Raw genomic sequence first — 19,646 nt, forward strand, 5'->3', positions numbered from 1 at the left:
CTTATTGTCCATATTGCTAATTGTTAGTCAAGGAGAAGGAGTAAAAAGTATAGTTCCTTTCATCTAAGGAACTCATATGTTATACATTCCACATGAATCAAGTGCATTACGTATGAATGTCCAATTCTTTTTTTCACATGAGTTATATCATTCCCTAAATTCTCATATCTTTTATTCTACCATATATTTTTTAAAATCTCAAAAATTCCTCCAAAATAATTTCATCTCACATTTATATATATACTTTTTCTTTTCTAACCAATTCACCATAATTCCAAATCTTTCGGTTTGTGTTCCTCCACTATCACTTTGAATATTGATGATGATGCAACAATTGAGGGGGAACAAAGAAAAGAAAAGGAAAAGCTTGAGGGAGAATAAGGTGATATGGAGAAGAAAAAGGAGAGTTTAGGGAGACAAAGAAATATGAGAAAAAATAGGAGAATAAAAGGGGAGATGTGTGAAAGGGAGTAATAGAAGAGAAAAAGTTCCAAAAATGTTCAAATTCCTACTTCTACAAAGCTGTCAAAACAAAAAAAAATCGGTTCTAGTAGTCCCAAGTGTGTTCCTTTAGTATCAAATCTAAAGTAAACAAAAGGAATCAGTTATTTCCTTGAATCTCAAAATAAGGAACAGACAGTAGAATTATATTCAAAGTATTGAAAAAGAAGTAAGGAACTACATGTTATTTGAAAGGAACGAGTGTGTGCTTCAAAGGCAAATCACAAGAAAACTAGAAGTTTAGGAAAGGTAATGGTGGAGGAACAAGTGACCAATTCATACATATATATCTTTGCCACTTAGCCTATACCAACCATTCCTTCACAAAATGAGCCTTTGATCCTCTCTTTAATTCTATTGGACATTTCGTTTGTTTGCTTTTATATGATTGCACTTTGGTAATAGTGGTGGTTTATGTTTAACATGCTTTAGCTTCTTTGACTAATTGATCATCATGTGCATGAGGATGGCTAATATTACTAGATTGATGTTTGAGCTAATTGAAATTTTTAACTCATGTTTGACCATTAATTTTATGTTTATGGTGGTGTGGTGTCACTATAAGTTAGAAAGGTTGATCATGAATTCTTTAAAAGTAATTCGCTTTTTGATGATGTCAAAAGGGGAAGATTATGGCAAAGTAACTTATTTATTATTCTTACTATGGTCTATTCTCTACTTAATATGATCTTGCATTATAATATTATATTCTAATTATGTTAGTTTTTATATTACTTTGCCTTGGTTTGTCATCACCAAAAAGGGGGAAATTGTTGACCCAATATGGTTTTGATGATGACAAACTAAAGTAATTTAACTAACAAAGTTTATGAGTTTTATGTGTGCAAGAATCATTGTAAAAGGTTGTGCCTATAGCATTGAGAATGCTTGTTATAAAGTGTGTCGAGGTGCATTGTTCCTATGGATAAAGAGAATACTACAATCAAGGTTGAAGTGAAGAGGCTTGACTTGAAGATTGAAGTGAAGATATTCAAAGGAACAACTATCCTAACATGAAGGAAGCTTAGAATGCATGAGTTTGTATTTAAGTTCCTAAATGTAAAAAGGGAACAAGATCCGGAAAGGTAAGGAAACTTGAGTTATAAAGTTGGAATGAAGGTTTAGAGTCTCTAGTTAAGTTCCTAGGTTTAATGAGTCTAAATGGTAAAAAGGTTGTGTCGGTTTCTTATATAAAGTCTACGAGTTCCTTTGGCATGGGAACTTAGTAGATGGGAACATGCTGTGGTAATATAGGAACACACACAAACACATAGGAACTTGAGTTAAATGTTAAGCAATGTTTCAAAAGTTTGAGAATTGGGAATTGAGTTATGTTCCTATGTTGGGAACAGACGTTGGTACAGTTTGGGAACACAGGTTGGGAACAGACCTAAAATGTCCTATGTAGTGCGCCTAACATTACTTGTGCGCCTAACAGGTTAGTTAGAAGTTTTAGGTTAGTTTTGACTAGATCCACTATTTTAGGGAGTTTGTTATTAGTTTGTTAGGAAAAGATTTTTAAATGATTTTCTGTTTTGAAAAGGATAATATCTTATTTTAAAATCTTATCTTTTTATTCTAAGTAAATCAAAGGATTTTCTTTTTAAATAAAATCTGATTTTCAGTTTTTATTTAAATATTTTAAAAAGATATTTTTTCTTAAATCATTTATTTTTCAATAGTTTAATTATTCCCCAAGTATCTAAAACCACGTAATCTTTACTATTAAACGTTTTATTTGTTTTAGTGGGTTTAGTAGGCTTGCTTATTATTTCCCATGTATTAATTAATTTATATGGTTTAATTACTCCCCAAGCAAACTAATATCACGTTTAAGCTTACTGCTACACGTTTACTGTTTGTGGAGTAATGGGCTTGATTATTTTATTAAAGCCTTAATTTATTTTAATTAGTTTAATTAGGCTTCAAGTTTTATAAACCACGTTATACTTTACTACTTCTCCAATTAAGTTAAGTAGTGGGTTAGTGGTTATTTAATTCTCAAGTAAAGTTAAATAAAAACTAATTAATTAATTAAGTTATGAATATCATGGGATTAGTGGGTTAATTAGTGGTAAGTTAATTCATGACTACTTATGTTATAAATAGGCGCTTAATCTAAAGTTTAATGTGTCGGACTTTAAGTTATTTTTACATAAAGTGTCAAAACTTTAGTAGTCCTTCTATAGTGTGTTTGACTTCGGTTTTAATTGGGTTTAAATAAGATAAAGTCAGTACCGTCATTCCTTCAATATACTCTTGTGTTCCTTACGTATTTCCTACTTGTTCCCTTATTGTTTTTATCGTTTGTAATCTTGGTTTTTGTGGTAAGGGGATTTTGAGTGAAATCCTGTATTGAGAAAAGCTTTGAGTAAAGCAAGAGAAAGGGAAGAAACTTCAGTGAGTTTCATTGTAAGTGTGAGAAGCTTTGAGTGAAGCAAGAGAAAGAGAAAGAGAAAGATAAAGGAACTTCGAGTGAAGTTTGAGAGGAACGACAGTCGTTGGGAACTTGAGTTTAGTAACTTAAGTTGTGGCTCGAGAGAAAAGTAATATGATTGTAAACAAAATTATTTTGGCCTATTATAGTGGAAAGTTTGAGTTGAAATCCCTGGTGGTCGAGGTTGTTTCTTCCTATTGGGCCTAGGAAGTTTTTCCTCGCTAAAATCTCTTGTGTATTTCTCTTGTTCCTTTCGTTGTTTTATAATTCCGCAAAAAATAACGTATATTTGTCACACTGTAATTCACCCCCCTCTTATAGTGTTCCCTTAGAAGTCAACAAAATATATGGTATTACACTTTCTTCATTGCAATCCTCAAAAGCGATGTAAAGTTTCATTTGAAGAAATCAACTTGAACGGTGAAGATGTTCTCCGACTTAACAATAATATAGTGTTGTTTTGTTATTTAACTAATCATTATTACTTGTTTTTCAAAAAATCTTATTGTATTCACTTTGATAAAATAATTTGTTTGTTGTTGATTAAATTACTAATGTTAGTGAAATCAATACGTTTAATTAATATATTAATTTCCCATTTTTTTGTTAATCCTGATTTTTTATGAATTATTTTTTATTCAGTTTGTATATCTCATTATCAACCCTTAATTTACAGTGAAAATCATGATTTCCCATTATTTATGTCCAATCTACTCTCAAACTTCATTTACTTTCACTTCATTTACTTTCATTTATGGTCAAATTATGAAGATCCATTTTAGCTAATCTGCAATTATATAAGAGATGATAGACAACTATTCCATTGCCACTCTCAAACTTCTTCAAATTTTCAACGGTACATGTAAAGCTTCATGTCATGAACATAGATGAACTCATTATTGCCGATTGTGTTGAGGAAATTCTTGCCATGTGATACAACAATAAGAGTTTTTAAGCATCAGGCATATATCTCCTCTAGCCAAATTAAATGCAAGTCTAAGGTCTCATGATTGGTGGGTTCATCAAACAACATACATGTAGGCATTAGACCAACAAGTTTGTAAATTATTTATGTAACACTCTGTCCTTCTACAACTAAGATACTTAACAATATCTACTTCCTCCGTTTCTTTTTACTCGCTACACTTTCCATTTATGGGAAGTTTCACATTACTTGCTACACTTCTTTTTTGGGCAATAAACTCTCTCTATCTCTCTCCTCCCACATAGGTCCCTTTTCTTTTCACTCTCTACCTCTCTCTTCTCCAAAAATTGCCTAGGAGTCCGTGAAATGAGAAGTGTAGCGAGTAAAAAGAAACGGAGGAAGTACATGAAATTGACTAAAAGACGTTAGCGAAAATAACGTCAGTACAATTATGATTCTCTAAAATAATAAATAAAGGTAAACTCCAACTGAAGTTTTCATATCTTCCATAAACTTAAAACCATAGTCAAACCACAACATTAACGAAAAGCGACGAGACATGCAAGTCTCACACAAAAACCCAAATAAGTTTAAATGCCCTTAAGACCTAACATTATATAAGACTATTTATTATCTTCATAAAACTCATCCACTAGAAAAACTATGAGAAGCTTCCTCTCATTTTCGGCCCACACTCTGCTAGAGGTCATTTCCATCTGCAAAGATGTTATTAAATTAATTCCACCCTCAGTGGGAAGTAACTACTAGTTCTCCCAGAAGAAAAAAAAAATCAAATTCAGACATAGATTAGTAAGAAAGGAAGAACCAAACCAAGACATGCATCCATATGCATAAAAATCACGAGTAACACAATTCAAAAGTAAATAACAAGTAAAACAATAAAAAATAAATTATCTAAAGTATATGTAAGACAAATTATTGAGTCAGATTTCGAACGCCAGTGAATCGAAATTGAACCAAACCAAGACATGCATCCATATGCATAAAAATCACGAGTAACACAATTCAAAAGTAAATAACAAGTAAAACAATAAAAAATAAATTATCTAAAGTATATGTAAGACAAATTATTGAGTCAGATTTCGAACGCCAGTGAATCGAAATTCACTTCCTAAGTTTTGCTAGATCGCAATCTCCATGTCAATTTATGGGCTTACGTTCCCCATTACTTGTTTCAAATAACGACCAAACTCCTGAAGCAGGCTAGAACACGCAGAACCCCGTATCCTCTCGGACGACAACTATTAATCTAGGTTTACCCCTAGTTCGCAAACTAGGTGGTTGGTATGTTCTTCACCGAAAACTACATCTATGCCATCAGATGTTCTTATATAAAAATGAAATAAATATCATAAAAGTATCATTCATCTCAATAATGTTCATCACAGGGTACCACGTGGCCTTATACCCATCATTCATCAATATATATCTCTTCAAAATTCCTCAAAGAAGTAAACTTATGAATCTACATCAAATACTTCTAACAACGTATACTTTGTACACAATTAAGCATAAATAATGATATGAAAAGAGTTCTACAACACCAACAGTAGCAAACAGAAATGAATCACATCATACAAAATCACCAACACCATGCAAAGCATACGTACAAGCACATACGAAAATCATGCAATACAAAACTGTGCGCTCAGCGCCAACCTGTGCGTCTAACGCACAAATTACCCTGATTTTGACACATCTGTGTGCGTCTGATGCCACCGAATAATAGTACTAATTAACCCCCAAACTCATTAATTAAGCAAAACGTACACAATTAATCATTCTTACACTAACTAAACGTAAATATAATAACACCCAATCATAACCACATTAACTTATAAATTACCAACTTTCAAATAATGTAAAAAAATTTATTTTAATCTGATTATTAGTCTCTTAATAATTAAAAAGAATAAACTCAAATCACTAACAAAATTACAAAAAAAAATATTTAACAAATAAAACCAAATCATAAATGCATAAAAAAATTAACATACAACCATCATAGCCTTATTAACACTGTAATAATTTTATTTCTAGTTTTTGGACTCAAAAATTAATTTTTAACAATAATTTACAGATTACACAATAAAGACAATAAAATACTTTAAGTTAGAAATAGATGCCCAAAAATTATCAAAACATTCACGTAATACATATAAACCAACTGTAATAAAGATTATGTAAAGAAATAGATTTTTTTACCTCAAAAATATAATATTCATGAATTAATTACTAACAATCACGAAAATGCAAAATTAGGAAAATCAATTAATTAAACTCGAAAACAGCAGACAAAAATTATTCTAAGGTATTAAAAACATACTACACATATAAAATGCTTCAATAAAAATATTTTCGCCAATTAAAAAACTCATTCACTAATTATTTAATAATTAAACCATTAAGACACAAATTATCAATTTAATTAATTAAATAGGTAAAACTAAAATAAACTTATGAAATACACATAATATACACAAAGCATATATAAAGAATACTCACATAAATTTTCATCAATAGTTTCATACAAAAAGTAATAAAAATAATTTCTAACGTACTAATCTAATACCGAAATATAAACTAATCTCTTGCGTTCTAAGATAAGTACTAGTTACCTGGAATGTTGGAAAAGAGCTAAAAACTATTGTGATGATCCTGAATTATTCATGCGCTCCATGTCTTCTTCAAAGCCTAAAGCACCACGAACAAGGAATTGGCATGAAGAATAAGTTAAGAACAATTTGATGTAGAAAAGGAGTATAAATGTGTGAGAGAAAATGATGATGATGATGGCCGAATGTTATTGTAAAAATGACAGCAATGGTAATCCGGTTATAATCAGATATTTGGTGGTTTGAAAGAATAAATAAAAGAGGTTTAATGGTGAAATTATGTAGGGGTTACAAGAGGTTATGAAATGCAGTATTGAGCTTCAACTTTGAACCAAAAGCCTCCTACGAAGCAGTCCATGAACGGGATAGAAATCGCAGATCACTGTCAGAGATGATGTCTTTAGGAACCCCATGAAGAGGAATAATCTCATTAACATAAGCTCCGACTAACTCTTCCACACACTAAGTGTCCTTCCATGCAATAGAAACAACCAAGGATTGATCCATCACAGTTCTTCCCTGGGTGAGTAGCCTTACCACAGATTCGACACTTGCTCAGATCAAAGCTCGGACGATAACCAAATCTGGAACCTTGTTAATAACCCCTCGACAGACGGTTCATACATAGGTAGCAACAAGCTTCTTTACGACAATCTCATTCGCATAATCTTCCTCTTTTAAAGAAGCATGAAAACTCAGGGGTATCTCATAGGCTCCCTGAAAAGTCGAAGCACCCGAACTCAAAACATGGCTCCTCACCCTAGGATACATTTTCTTGATATACCTTTTTATACGCTCAGCTTAAGTAGGTAGCAAAACCCGGTGTAGCCATGCAGCTTGCATGAACAGTATTCCACCAGTTATCAGCTTCCAACTTTAGATAGTAGGTACCAATAGGCACCATTCAGCAGCAGGGCAACCAGTAGCAGTAAACAATTTCTCCATCTCCCTTATCCACCCTTCTAGCATAAGTAGATCAGAATTCCCATCAAAAGTAGGCGGATGCTGATGGTTGAAACGATCAAAGACAGATTGCCCATTAGACAGAGCAGCAGACCGATTAACCCAAAGCTATGACAACAATCTCAAGTGACTGGCGCCTCCTTTGGGCAGCCTCTTTTCTAGCACTAGTTAGTCTTCGAGGCGGCATTTTACACACACAAGTTAAACATTCATTACTTAACACATCAATAGTTGTAAATAACAATTTATCCCATCAATGTAAGAAAATATTTTCCCGTGGTTTCCTACCCAAGTGACCCTCTCACCACTACTTTTCTTGAAGCCTAAGATTCTAATGATCCTAGTTACTTCAACTACACATTATCGGGAATTTCTTAGTGACTAATCATTACAACTAAGATACTTAACAATATCTACTTCAAATTGACTAAAAGACATTAGCGGAAATATTGTCAGATTAGTTATGCTACTCTGAACCAAACAATATAGGTAAACTCAAATTGAAGTTCTCATAGTTTCCAAAAAAAAACAACTAAGTATTATAGTTCTAAAACGTAAAGCAACATCCGAAAACCATATTCAAACTACAACATTAACCAAAAGCTACGAGACATGCAAGTCTCGCACAAAAACGCAAATAAGTCTAAATGCCCTTGAGACCTAACATTATATAAGACTCTCTATTGACTAACTTATCCACTAGAAAAACTATGAGAAGCTTCTTCTCATTTTCGATCCACACTTTGCAAGCCCAAGCACTATAACAAAAGAAATCAAAGTCTAATTCATAAATAGATTAGTAAGAAAGAACAAAACAAGCCAAGACAACTATAATATGCATCCATATCCATAAAGCCCGCAAGTAATACAAATGAAAAGTAAATAACAAGTTAAAGGATAAAATAAATAATTTATTAAGAGTATTTAAATAAAAACAAAGTATATGTAAAACAAGTTATTTAATAAGAAATTGAACGCCGGTCAATCACAATTCACTACCTAAGGTTTGCTAAAACGCAATCTCCATGTCAATTTATGCGCTTATGTTCCCCACTGCCTGTGTCTAAGAATGACCAAACTCTTTATGCATGTTAGAACACGCAGAATCCACTATCCTCTCAGACGATAACAATTAACCTAGATTTACCCCCAGTTCGCAAACTAGGTGGTTGACATGTTCTTCACCGGAGACTACATCTATCCCACCGGATGTTCTTATCTCAAAATGAAGTCATAAATATCATAAAAGTATCATTCATCTCAATAATGTTCAAGGGATGCCACCTGGCCTTATACCCACAATTTATTAATAAATATTTCTTAAAAATTCCTCAAAGAAGTAAACTTATGAATCTACATCAAATACTTAAAACAACATATACTTTGTACACAAATAGGCATAAGTAATGATATGAAAAGAGTTTTACAACACCAACAGTAACAAACAGAAATAAATCACATCATACAAAATCACCAACACCATGCAAAGCATACGTACAAGCACATACGAAAATCATGCAATACAAAATTGTGCTCTCGGCGCATGAGCTTACGTTCATCGCCAACCTTTGTGTCTAGCACATGGATTACCCTGCGTTTGACGCATCTGTGTGCGTCTAACGCCACTGAACAACAATACTAATTAACCCCAATACTCATTAATTCAGCAAAACGTACGCAATTAATCATTCTTATACTAGCTAAACATAAATATAATAACACCCAATCATCCCCAAATTTGTTGATGGACTAGAGACCACCATGTACATTGTGGTCTTGTATTGAAACGCATAGATCAACAAACAAAACGCAATAAATTTAAATAAATTAAAAAAAATTAACAAAACCCCTCTGAATTTAGATAAATTCAAAAAAAAAAAAAACAAAATGGCAGAAAACATTGAAATTCTCGCAGAAATTGTGGCTGAACTCCACTATCTTCGCTATTAATTTTTTTGAAAAAACAATTAAATACTACAATATTATCTATTAGTTTTTATTTTTGATAAATACTATTATCTATTAGTTTGATTAAACTCCCATATTATATGAAATAAAATATATAATTTCCATGATGTTTTTTATAGTTTGACATATCTCTATTTTCATATTATATGAAATAAAAAAACAAAATTTCCATGATGTTTTTTTATAGTTTGACATCTCATTATTTTCATATTATATGAAATAAAAAAAAATTCCATCAAAGATTTATAGTTTCAATTTCTAAAGTGAGCAAAATATTTAAGTGTTACTTGGTTGACATAACAAAACTAATTGGAGTTATTAAGCACGTATTCTTTATTTATCTTTCTTGATGTTCTTTATAAATTACTATCATGCTCTTTTTCCATGGTCCTATATTCTTTTTTTTCATAATGGTTTCATATTTTATTTTACCAATCAATCATACAATTTTTTTTTTCTAAGTCAATACCATATTCTAATTGAACTGGCAATATGTTCTTTATATTCTTATTATATGTTATAAGTTACTATAATGTCATAATTCCATGAATGATACGTTCTTTTTTCATAATGGCTTCATATGTACCTTTTATCAATCAATTATATAATTTTTTTTCCAAGTCAATGCCATATTCTAATTTAACTGGCAATATGTTCTTTATATTATTATTACATGTTCTTTATAAGTTACTATGATGTTATAATTCCATGAGTCATACGTTCTTTTTATCATGATGATTTCATATTTAACTTTTATTAATCAATTATTCAATTTTTTTTCCAAGTCAATGTTGTATTCTAATTTAACTGGCAATATGTTCATTATATTATTATATGTTCTTTATAAATTACTATCATGCTCTATTTCCATGGTCATATGTTCTTTTTTTCATAATGGTTTCATATTTTATTTTACCAATCAATTACAAAATAAAAGATATCAATGTTTGCAAAAACAAAAACTAATAAATAATAGTAGTTTATTTTTTTTAAAAAAATTTTTTTTACTGTGATATTATATGAGGGAGAATCCGCAATTCTTGGGTAGTTATCAGCCACTATATACCATTTTTTTTTCTTTATCTCCTTATTATCTTCACAATTCCATGCTATTTTTTGATTGCGGCATCCGAGCATTTCTTGGGCACAGTTCAGCCGAAATTTTTGGGAAGTTATACCATTTTGTTTTTTGTTTTTAAATTTATTTTCAATTCTTCAAATTGCGTTTGATATTCAAGGTTATGCGTTTTGGAGTAGGACCATTTAGAGGAAGGTGGTCTCTAGTCCACCATCCACGCTTTGCCCAATCATAACCACAGTAACTTACAAATCATCAAACTTCAAAGAATGCAAAAAATTTCAGTTTAAGTGTGATTATGAATCTGTTAATAATTAAAAAGAATAAACTCAAATCACTAACAAAATCACAATAATTTTTTTTAACAAATAAAACCAAATCGTAAATTCACACAAAAATTAACATGCAAATATTACAGATTTACTAACACTTGATTAATTTTATTTCTAATTTTTAGACTATAAAAGTAATTTTTCACATTAATTTCTAGATTACTCAATAAAGCCAATGAAATATTCAAAATTAGAAATAAATGCCCAAAAATTACCACAATATTCCCATAACATGCATAAACCCACGGTAATACATATTATATAAAGAAATAGATTTTTAGACCTTAAAATATAATATTCACGAATTAGTTACTAACAATCACGAAAATGCAAAAATAGGATATTCAATTAATCAAACTCAGAAAAAGTAGAAAAAAATTATTTTAAGACATAATAAATATACTGCACACATAACATGCTTCAATAAAAATATTTTAGGCAATTACAAAACTCATTCACTTTTATAATTAAACTATTAACACACAAATTACCCATTTAATTAATAAAATAGGTAAAACTCAAATAAAAATTATAAACTGTACATAAATATACACACAACATATATAAAGAACGCCCACATAAATTTTCATCAATTATTTCATACAAAAAATAATTAAAATAATTCTTAACGTAATAATCTAATACCAAAATATATCCTAATCTCTAGCGTTCTAAGATAGCTACTAGTTAACTGGAACGTCAGAGGAGAGCTGAAAATTACTTTGATGATCTCAAATTATGTGTGGACTCCCCGTCTTCTTCAAATCCTAAAGCACCACGAACAAGGAATATGCATGTGATATAAGTTAAGAACAATTTCATCAAGAAAAGGAGTAGAAAATTTGTGAGAGAAAATGATGATGATGATGGCCTAATATTGTTGTAAAAATGACAGTAATGGTAATATGGTTTTAATCAGGTTTTTGATGGTTTAAAAGAGTAAATAAAAGAGGTTTAATGGTGAAATTATTTAGGGGTTATATGGAATGTAAATTGACCCAAAAATATCTTCTTCATCCTCCACAAGGTCGACTGCCTCATAGCCCAAGCCACACAAAATTTTTTAGGCCCATTCATCAAAGATTCAAGTGCCAAATCTCTGTTACGCGATAAATGTTAAATTCCTAAATCGCGCCTAAATCTTAAAAATAATTAATAACGAAAAAATAATTCTAATAAATTATATTAAAAATATAAATGTAATTCACATACTTAGCACGTCAAATAATAAAAATATTTTGGCTCCCATTAATTTATAACAATTTGAAGAAATCATTAAATCAATGGAAATAATAGCTTTAGGAAAATCCTTTGCGAAAACTAGGAGTAAAATTATGGGGTGTTACAATTTGGACCAACGTCTAACATCTAAATGTATAGGTAAGAAGTTTGGCAGCACATACTTAAAATTTTATATTGATTAGTTTTTGCAGATATGCTTTTAGAGCAACGAAAATATAATTAAGGGATTCATATTCATCCAAAAATCTAAACTAGGACTTCAAGTAGTTGGTTTAGATGATGCTCAATGTTGTGGATATCGTAGTTTGAATTTCTCTTATTTGAAGGATTTGGCTTCAAATGAGAACCCACTTATAGTGAGAGCCGTGAGAACCACTCAAAATAAGCAAAAACTTCATAGCAAAAAAAAAGTAAAAAATGAGAAAAATAATATGATGAGTAGAAAACATAAAATGAGTAAAAACTTACAAGGAACAAAAATGTAAAATGAAAAAAAAAACATAAAATAAGCATACATAAGTTAAATGAGAAAAAAACGTAAAATGGGAAAAAAATGTTGTGAAATGAGTATAAAAATGTTAAATGAGAAAAAAAACGTAAAATGGGAAAAAAAAATGTTGTGAAATGAGTATAAAAATGTTAAATGAGAAAAAAACATATAATAAGAAAAATATAATTAAAATGAGGAATAATGTTGTGAAATAAGAAAAAGCTTCTCAAAATGAGAAAAAAAAAAGCGTGGTTCTCATGGTTCTCACGATAAGGGTAGTTCTCATATGAACTTAAACCTATATATATATAGAAAGCTGAGTCCATTTTGCCTACATGTCAGTCTAGTATTAGTTCAATCGCATGTCGCCTCCAAATTCATCTTACGCATATGTACTTAAACCTATGTATATATATAAAGTTCCGTTCATTTTGCCTACATGTCAGTCCAGTATTAGTTCGTCAACTTGACGTCTCCAAATTCATTTGAATGTTGGATGGGCAGTGGCTGAGCATTTGTGCTGGTGGTGATATTGAAAGTATTAATCGCGAAATTATATCAATGAAGGCCTTAGATGGCAATGGTTAATTGAAGAAAGTGCCTTTTTTCTTTTTTAGGAGATTCAAGATACTACCTATTGCAAGATGCTATGAGTTTAACTCTTTATTCTTTTTTAACACTATTTGATTTAAGATTTATAAATATACGATGTTTGTATATATATATGCTTGCATGCTCAAACTCATAAAAATAGGAATCACTAAATTTTTGGTGTTTATATAATAGAATGATTAACATTATATGTTACCCATTCAAAATTAAAATCATGAATATGCATGACTATACAAATCTCTCTCTACCTCTCTCTATCTTAGATTGAATTATATTCATATTGATAAATTTTTACACTATAATTTTAGGAAAAGTATAATAAAATCCTAATTTTATAAAACAAAAGTTATGTGTGCAATTTGCACGGGTATAAATCTAAAATATTTTCATGTATTTTTTTAATTCCTTACCATCTCATCTAAAGGATTTTAAATTTTAACATTTAGTTATAATATAGTAAATGCCTTTGAATGATGAATTAAAATATGTTTAAAAAAACGGGGACAATATAAAAGATAAACAAAATTATCAACAAGACATAGTATAGCTTATAGTTACTTTAACCTTTTTAGATGCTTGAGACAAATGTATGGCAAATTAAGTGTAATGTGGAATAACTGAATATAATGCACAATTCTATGTCAATGTAAATTATTGATCCTAATTTTAATTAATTTATGTCCAACAAACATTACCAAGCTTTGAGATTAACTCATCAATATCCCTTTTTCAAATTTCACAAGCAAAATTTGTCAACAACAACAACTTTGTACTTATATAACCAATTCAAAGGGATGATAGAAAACAGACAATCATACAACAATGGGTGTAGACTATATATATTAGCGTGTGAAAATCAAAGATAAAATTTTTTATACTCGAAGAGCACAACAGAGACTAAGATCACAAGGTGCATGCATTTAAATAGTGATATCCTATACTTTGACCATTCTAGAAAAAACCAAGAGTAGAAAATTATATTTTTATTCTTTTGGATAATAGAAAGTAAAATTGGTATTAATACAAAAACAAAACTAACAGTCCTTTTTGAAAAAATAAGTATATTTTAGAAATGATAGTAATTGTGTAATATTGAATGGTCCTCATATACATTGTTTGTGAATAAAATCGTGGTATATTAATCTGAAAAAAATTGCTAAATAAAGTTATAGGTTATTAGAATTTGTGTTTGAAAAACTATGAGGAAGAAGAATGAAGCTAAAATGAGAAAAGCCACACAATTCATTCTATAACTCATCGTCATTAGAGGTCAATCATGTACTCGTGCTATCTAATTCAGTGCATTGAAGAGCAGTTTTTTTTAGTAGTAGGTACTTAACTAAATATTGTTTAGAGAAACAACTTTTTTAGTTAAACATTGTTCAGATACATAATTTATGTAATTATATAGTTTAAAATGTCATAATCTAAATGGCTTTTTTTTTCTCATGAAAAAATGGATAAGAAATGATCCATGACTGATAGATCTTTAGAGTGGGAGTTACCATGTATACGACATACTAATTCTATCAATACCTTAATCCTTTGTTGTAACAGCTCACCTAATTAGATGCTTAGATTAGTACTATTCATAACGTAAATAAGTTATAGCTAATTACGTGACGTTACCCAAGCTTGCAGTTTCCCTCTTATTTAAGGGAACCCCTAAGACTTGGAAGTATCTTAACACCTTTTTCTTGTTAAATATACTATTAATAGATATTACAAACCATATTTTTTTTAAGAAAAATATTTACATAGGAACATACTAAAAAAAAGGTAATCATAATTACATTACATTTCAAAATACTATGAACATAGCAAAATAACAGCATCTAAGTGTAGCAACACGATGGCATGTGCTTCACATATTCCAAACAATAGCCTCCTTAGCTAGCCAAGCAATTCCGTCACTGCCCGGGAGGGCAGTTTAGGAACAACAATAACAACCAAATCAACGTAACTGGTACACAATTTTTCTGGTGCTCAAGTTTGCCTTACTCATGAAAGGTTCTTGATTTCCATATTTGTTTAAAAGAAGAAGACTCATTATTTAGCTACATGTATCTAATAATACCTTAACGTAAATTTTGACGTGGAACTCTTTATACCTTCAACCATGATCTTAGGAAACTTCGTCTCAATATAGTTCTCTCATAACGCTTTGATTCTATAATTAACCAAGGAAGAGGCACGAATAGAGTGGCTAACTACTCTGCCTTCTCTATACTCATGGAACGTCTTCCCGAAACAACTTATGTACTGCGTGCAAGAATTAAACCAGGACATGTCCTATCATTCTCTTACATACACACACAAGCAATGTGTTCATCACTGCTATCGCAGTATCTTCCCCTATCATTAATACAATTCTTGATTTCCTTTCGACTAAATATCGTTTCGTTTATCTTATTACATCATTAGTAATATGAAAGAATACTTTCTTCACTTATCTCCAGTGCATTACAGTTACTTATTTATTAAGACAACTATTCGAAAGTCATTGTGTAAAAGGCAAAGCTACAGTTCTTGTTATAAGAGAGTAACTTCTATTATCAAAGAATGATATATTAAGCAAGAATAATTTGGAAATCTCTTACTAATTAGATAAGATTAACACTTTAAGGAAGTAGGTGCATATAGGTTTCCATTCTTCATTTGGCATTGCAAATCATTACTCATTACATACACATACATAACCTCATAACCTACTTTCTAATCATCTTATCAATTAACAATGTCTATGTTAATTAAGCATGCATGTATGCAACCATATCTCCTGTATTTTTATTACTACAACATGACATATTCATCAAATCCATAAGGATCTCATTCTTCATTCACACAATCCATGCATAGCATAATTTACAAAACAAAAACCAATAGCTCCCATAAGATCAAGAGTTCTTATGTACCTTATTTCCTTAGCTTAATTCCCCTAAGTTTCTTCAACAATTATGCCCTTGGATTCCTATCTTGGCCCCTTTTAATATATAACCAATAATCATCAATAATAAGAAGTAGTTTCCTCAAAACAAAGCTTGATAAATAAACTAAAGATCTGTATTTCTTTTCCAACTTACCTTAGTGTATCTTTCCTCCTCAAATTCTCCAAGTTTCTCTTCATTTTTCTCGAAATTCTTGGGCACCCAATGTGTACCTACAAGGTGAGAGTATCTTTATTAATTTGCATGCAAAAGAAATGAAGTTGAGGTGGAAGAAAATGAAGAAGAAGCCACCAGGTGGCAGGTCGCAGCTTCCCAGCGTGTTTCTGGCGAGAGAAAGACTACTTCTGGGTAAAATGTTTATTGTGAGTTTAGGTGTGAGTTTTGGTGTGGGATTCCCTTTATAAGTCTACTAGGCTGGTATAATATTAGTTTGCGTATCTCTCTTGGAATGATCTGGATAGCCTCCTCTTCTTGGGTTACTCCCATCAGAATTTCTGAGCAACTTGTTCTTATTTATCTTTCATTTTTCCACGTTTCTTTGGCATGTAGTTTTCTTGTTTTTTTCCCGTTATAATCTACCTAACTTGGTTGCTTATTTCCCTTAAGTGATATGATAATATTACTTCTCCCAAATACATAAAACTATCATTACTAAAGTAGGAATATTTACAACATATCCCTTTTTTATTCCTAACGTTTATAAGAAGTTCCTTAACTTAACCATCCCTTATTACCATTGCTATTTTGACTACTCTACTTGTGATTATATTTGCGTTATTATTATAATCACTGTTATTACTATTATTTAATTTTACGAGTGATTACGATCTTACCCTCTTATGAAGTTTCGTCCAGAAACTCGAATCATACCTTAGAATAAGTGGGGATATCGATTCCTCATGTCTGACTCTTTTTCCCATGTTGCTTCTTCAGTTCCATGATGTGTCCACAATACCTTAACTATCTGATTTTGTAATACTTTTTCATGTCTGTCTAGGATTTTCATAGGCTTCTCTTTATAACTTAAGTTTTCATCAACTTGTACTGGTTCATATGCCAATACATGAGTTGGGTCAGGGATAGACTTGCACAATTGCGACACGTGGAACATAGTATGTACCTTGGATAATTCTACTGGCGAAGCAAGCTCATATGCTACCTTGCTAATTCTCCTGAGTATTACATAGGGCTTATGAACTTAGGGCTGATTTCCCTCGCACCCCAAACCGTTTGATTCCCTTTGTGGGCGATATGTGCAGGAAGACCTTATCACCCTCCATAAAATCAAATTTCTTCCTTCTTCTATCTGTGTATTTCTTTTGTCGATCTTGGGCTACCTTCATCTTTTCCCGTATTAGCTATACTTACTCCATGGTTTCTCGTACCATTTCAGGACCCACTGGTATTCCAGTACTGATATCATATATCATCCCAGCAAATGGGAGTTCGACATCGCCGCCCATAAAGTGCTTCATATGGAGCCATCTCGATACTAGTTTAGAAACTATTATTATACGAGAACACTATTAATGACAACTTTTCCTCCCATGTTCCTCAACATATCTTCTAGAGTTTGAATCGTACGTTCCGTTTGGCCATCAGTAGTAGGATGAAATCATGTGCTTAGGTTAAGGGTTGTTCCAAATGCGTACTGCAATCTTTGCCAGGAGTGAGACAAAAACCTAGGGTCACTGTCGGAGATGATACTGTTAGGTATTTCGTGGAGTTGCAATACTTCCTTGACATATGCTTCAGTGATCTGCTGCTGGTTCTATGCTTCTTTCATTGCAATAAATGTCGTTGTTTTGGTCAATCTATCCACGATCACCCATATAGTGTCATTACTCTTCCGTGTTATGGCTATAGCAGTCCTGACAAATGCATGGAAATTGAATCCCACTTCTACTATGGTATTGGTAGTTATGGCTGTAGCGGTCCTGACGTCCTTCCTCGATCGAACTTTACCTTTTGGCAAACCATGCATTTTGCAACAAATTGACTTACGTCTTTTTTAAGTCCTTTACACCACAAAGACCTTTTCACATCCTGCACCATTTTATCCCTTCCCGGATAAGAGCTATTGTGAGCCTCCTTTAAAATCTTATTCTTTAATTCTGAATCATTAGGAACACACCATCTTCTGTTTATCCTAATGCTTCCATCATCGTGTCTCTGGAAATCCCCTACTTCACCTTGTGCTACTTTTTCCCGTATCATTATAAGGAAATTGTCTTGCATTTTATTTTACTTAATCTCTTCGTATAAACTAGCTAGGTTGTACTGATAATGCGTTTAATTGACCTTGCAATTGTTCATTTGTTACAACCTCCAAATCTAATCTTACTAATTCCATATACATCTCATGGGGAACAGAAATTATGGAGTTTATTTCCCTACACGACCTTCTACTGAGAGCATCCGCTATCCTATTGGCTTTTCCAAGATGATACTGAATATCAATATTATAATCTTTCAGCAACTCTAACCATCTCCTTTGTCTCATATTAACTTCCTTCTGAGTAAAGATATACTTTGAACTTTTGTGATTAGTGTAAATCCGACAAGCGATTCCATACAAGTAGTGCCGTCATAACTTCAAAGCAAACAATACTGCTGTCGATTCCAAGTCATGTGCCAGATAATTATTTTCGTGTGGCTTTCACTGCCTAGACGCATAAGCTATTACTCGAAAATTCTGCATCAACACGCACCTGAGTCCTTCCTGGGAGGCATCAGTATATACTTCGAACCCCTTTGTTCCTGATGGCAATGCTAAGACATGTGCGCTGGTTAATCTGTTCTTGAGTTCCTGGAAAGCGTACTCACATTTTTCCATCCATAGAAAATTCGTACTTTTCTTGATCAAATTTGTAATCGGAAGAGCGATTCGAGAGCAATCCTTCACAAATTTCCGATAATACCCGGCCAATCCCAAGAAACTACTAACCTCGGCCACGTTAGTCGGAGTAGGCCACTCTTTTACCGCCTTGATCTTCTCTGGGCCTACCGCGACCCCTCCCTTGGTCACCACATGTCCTAAGGAGACAACCTTCTCCGACCAAAAATCACATATACTAAACTTCGCATACAATTTTTCTTTTCTCAAAAATTCCAACACCTTTCTCAGATGTTCTTCTTGTTCCTCTCGACTTTTCGAGTATACCAATATATCGTCTATGAATACCACTACAAACTGGTCTAAGAAGGGCTTAAAATACCTCTGCATGAAATCCATGAAGGCTACCAGCACGTTAGTCAACCAAAAAGGCATCACAACAAACTCACAGTGACCATATCTAGTTTGGAAAGCGGTCTTGGGTATATCTTCATTCGCAATTTGCATCTGATGATATCTTGATCTTAGGTCTACCTTGGAGAACACCCCAACCACTTTTAACTGGTCGAATAAGCCATCGTTCTAGGCAACGGATAACGATTTCGGATTGTGATCTTATTGATTTCCCGATAGTCGATGCACTCTTTTTTCTTAAGAAATAACACTGGTGCCCCCATG

At 31.9% G+C, this 19,646-nt stretch overlaps 1 long non-coding RNA gene across 3 annotated transcripts; it reads right to left on the bottom strand.

Annotated features, from left to right (window-relative positions):
* Nucleotides 1-4,303: 4,303 nt before the first annotated feature.
* Nucleotides 4,304-16,546, bottom strand: LOC104899083 (uncharacterized). 3 transcript variants are annotated; one of them, XR_002040369.3, is made up of 5 exons: nt 16,424-16,546; nt 16,268-16,344; nt 16,100-16,167; nt 6,503-6,578; nt 4,304-4,579 (listed from the first exon to the last, which is right to left on the bottom strand). It is a non-coding gene; the product is annotated as an uncharacterized LOC104899083 (long non-coding RNA). The 3 variants fall into 3 exon arrangements; XR_790896.3 differs by lacking the exon at nt 6,503-6,578 and having other exon boundaries at nt 16,424-16,542; XR_007276329.2 differs by lacking the exons at nt 4,304-4,579; nt 6,503-6,578 and adding an exon at nt 7,935-8,220 and having other exon boundaries at nt 16,424-16,542.
* Nucleotides 16,547-19,646: the final 3,100 nt, after the last annotated feature.

Source organism: Beta vulgaris, chromosome 7 (genome assembly GCF_026745355.1).
Source record: "Beta vulgaris subsp. vulgaris cultivar EL10 chromosome 7, EL10.2, whole genome shotgun sequence".
In the NCBI taxonomy this organism is placed as follows: Eukaryota; Viridiplantae; Streptophyta; class Magnoliopsida; order Caryophyllales; family Amaranthaceae; genus Beta; species Beta vulgaris.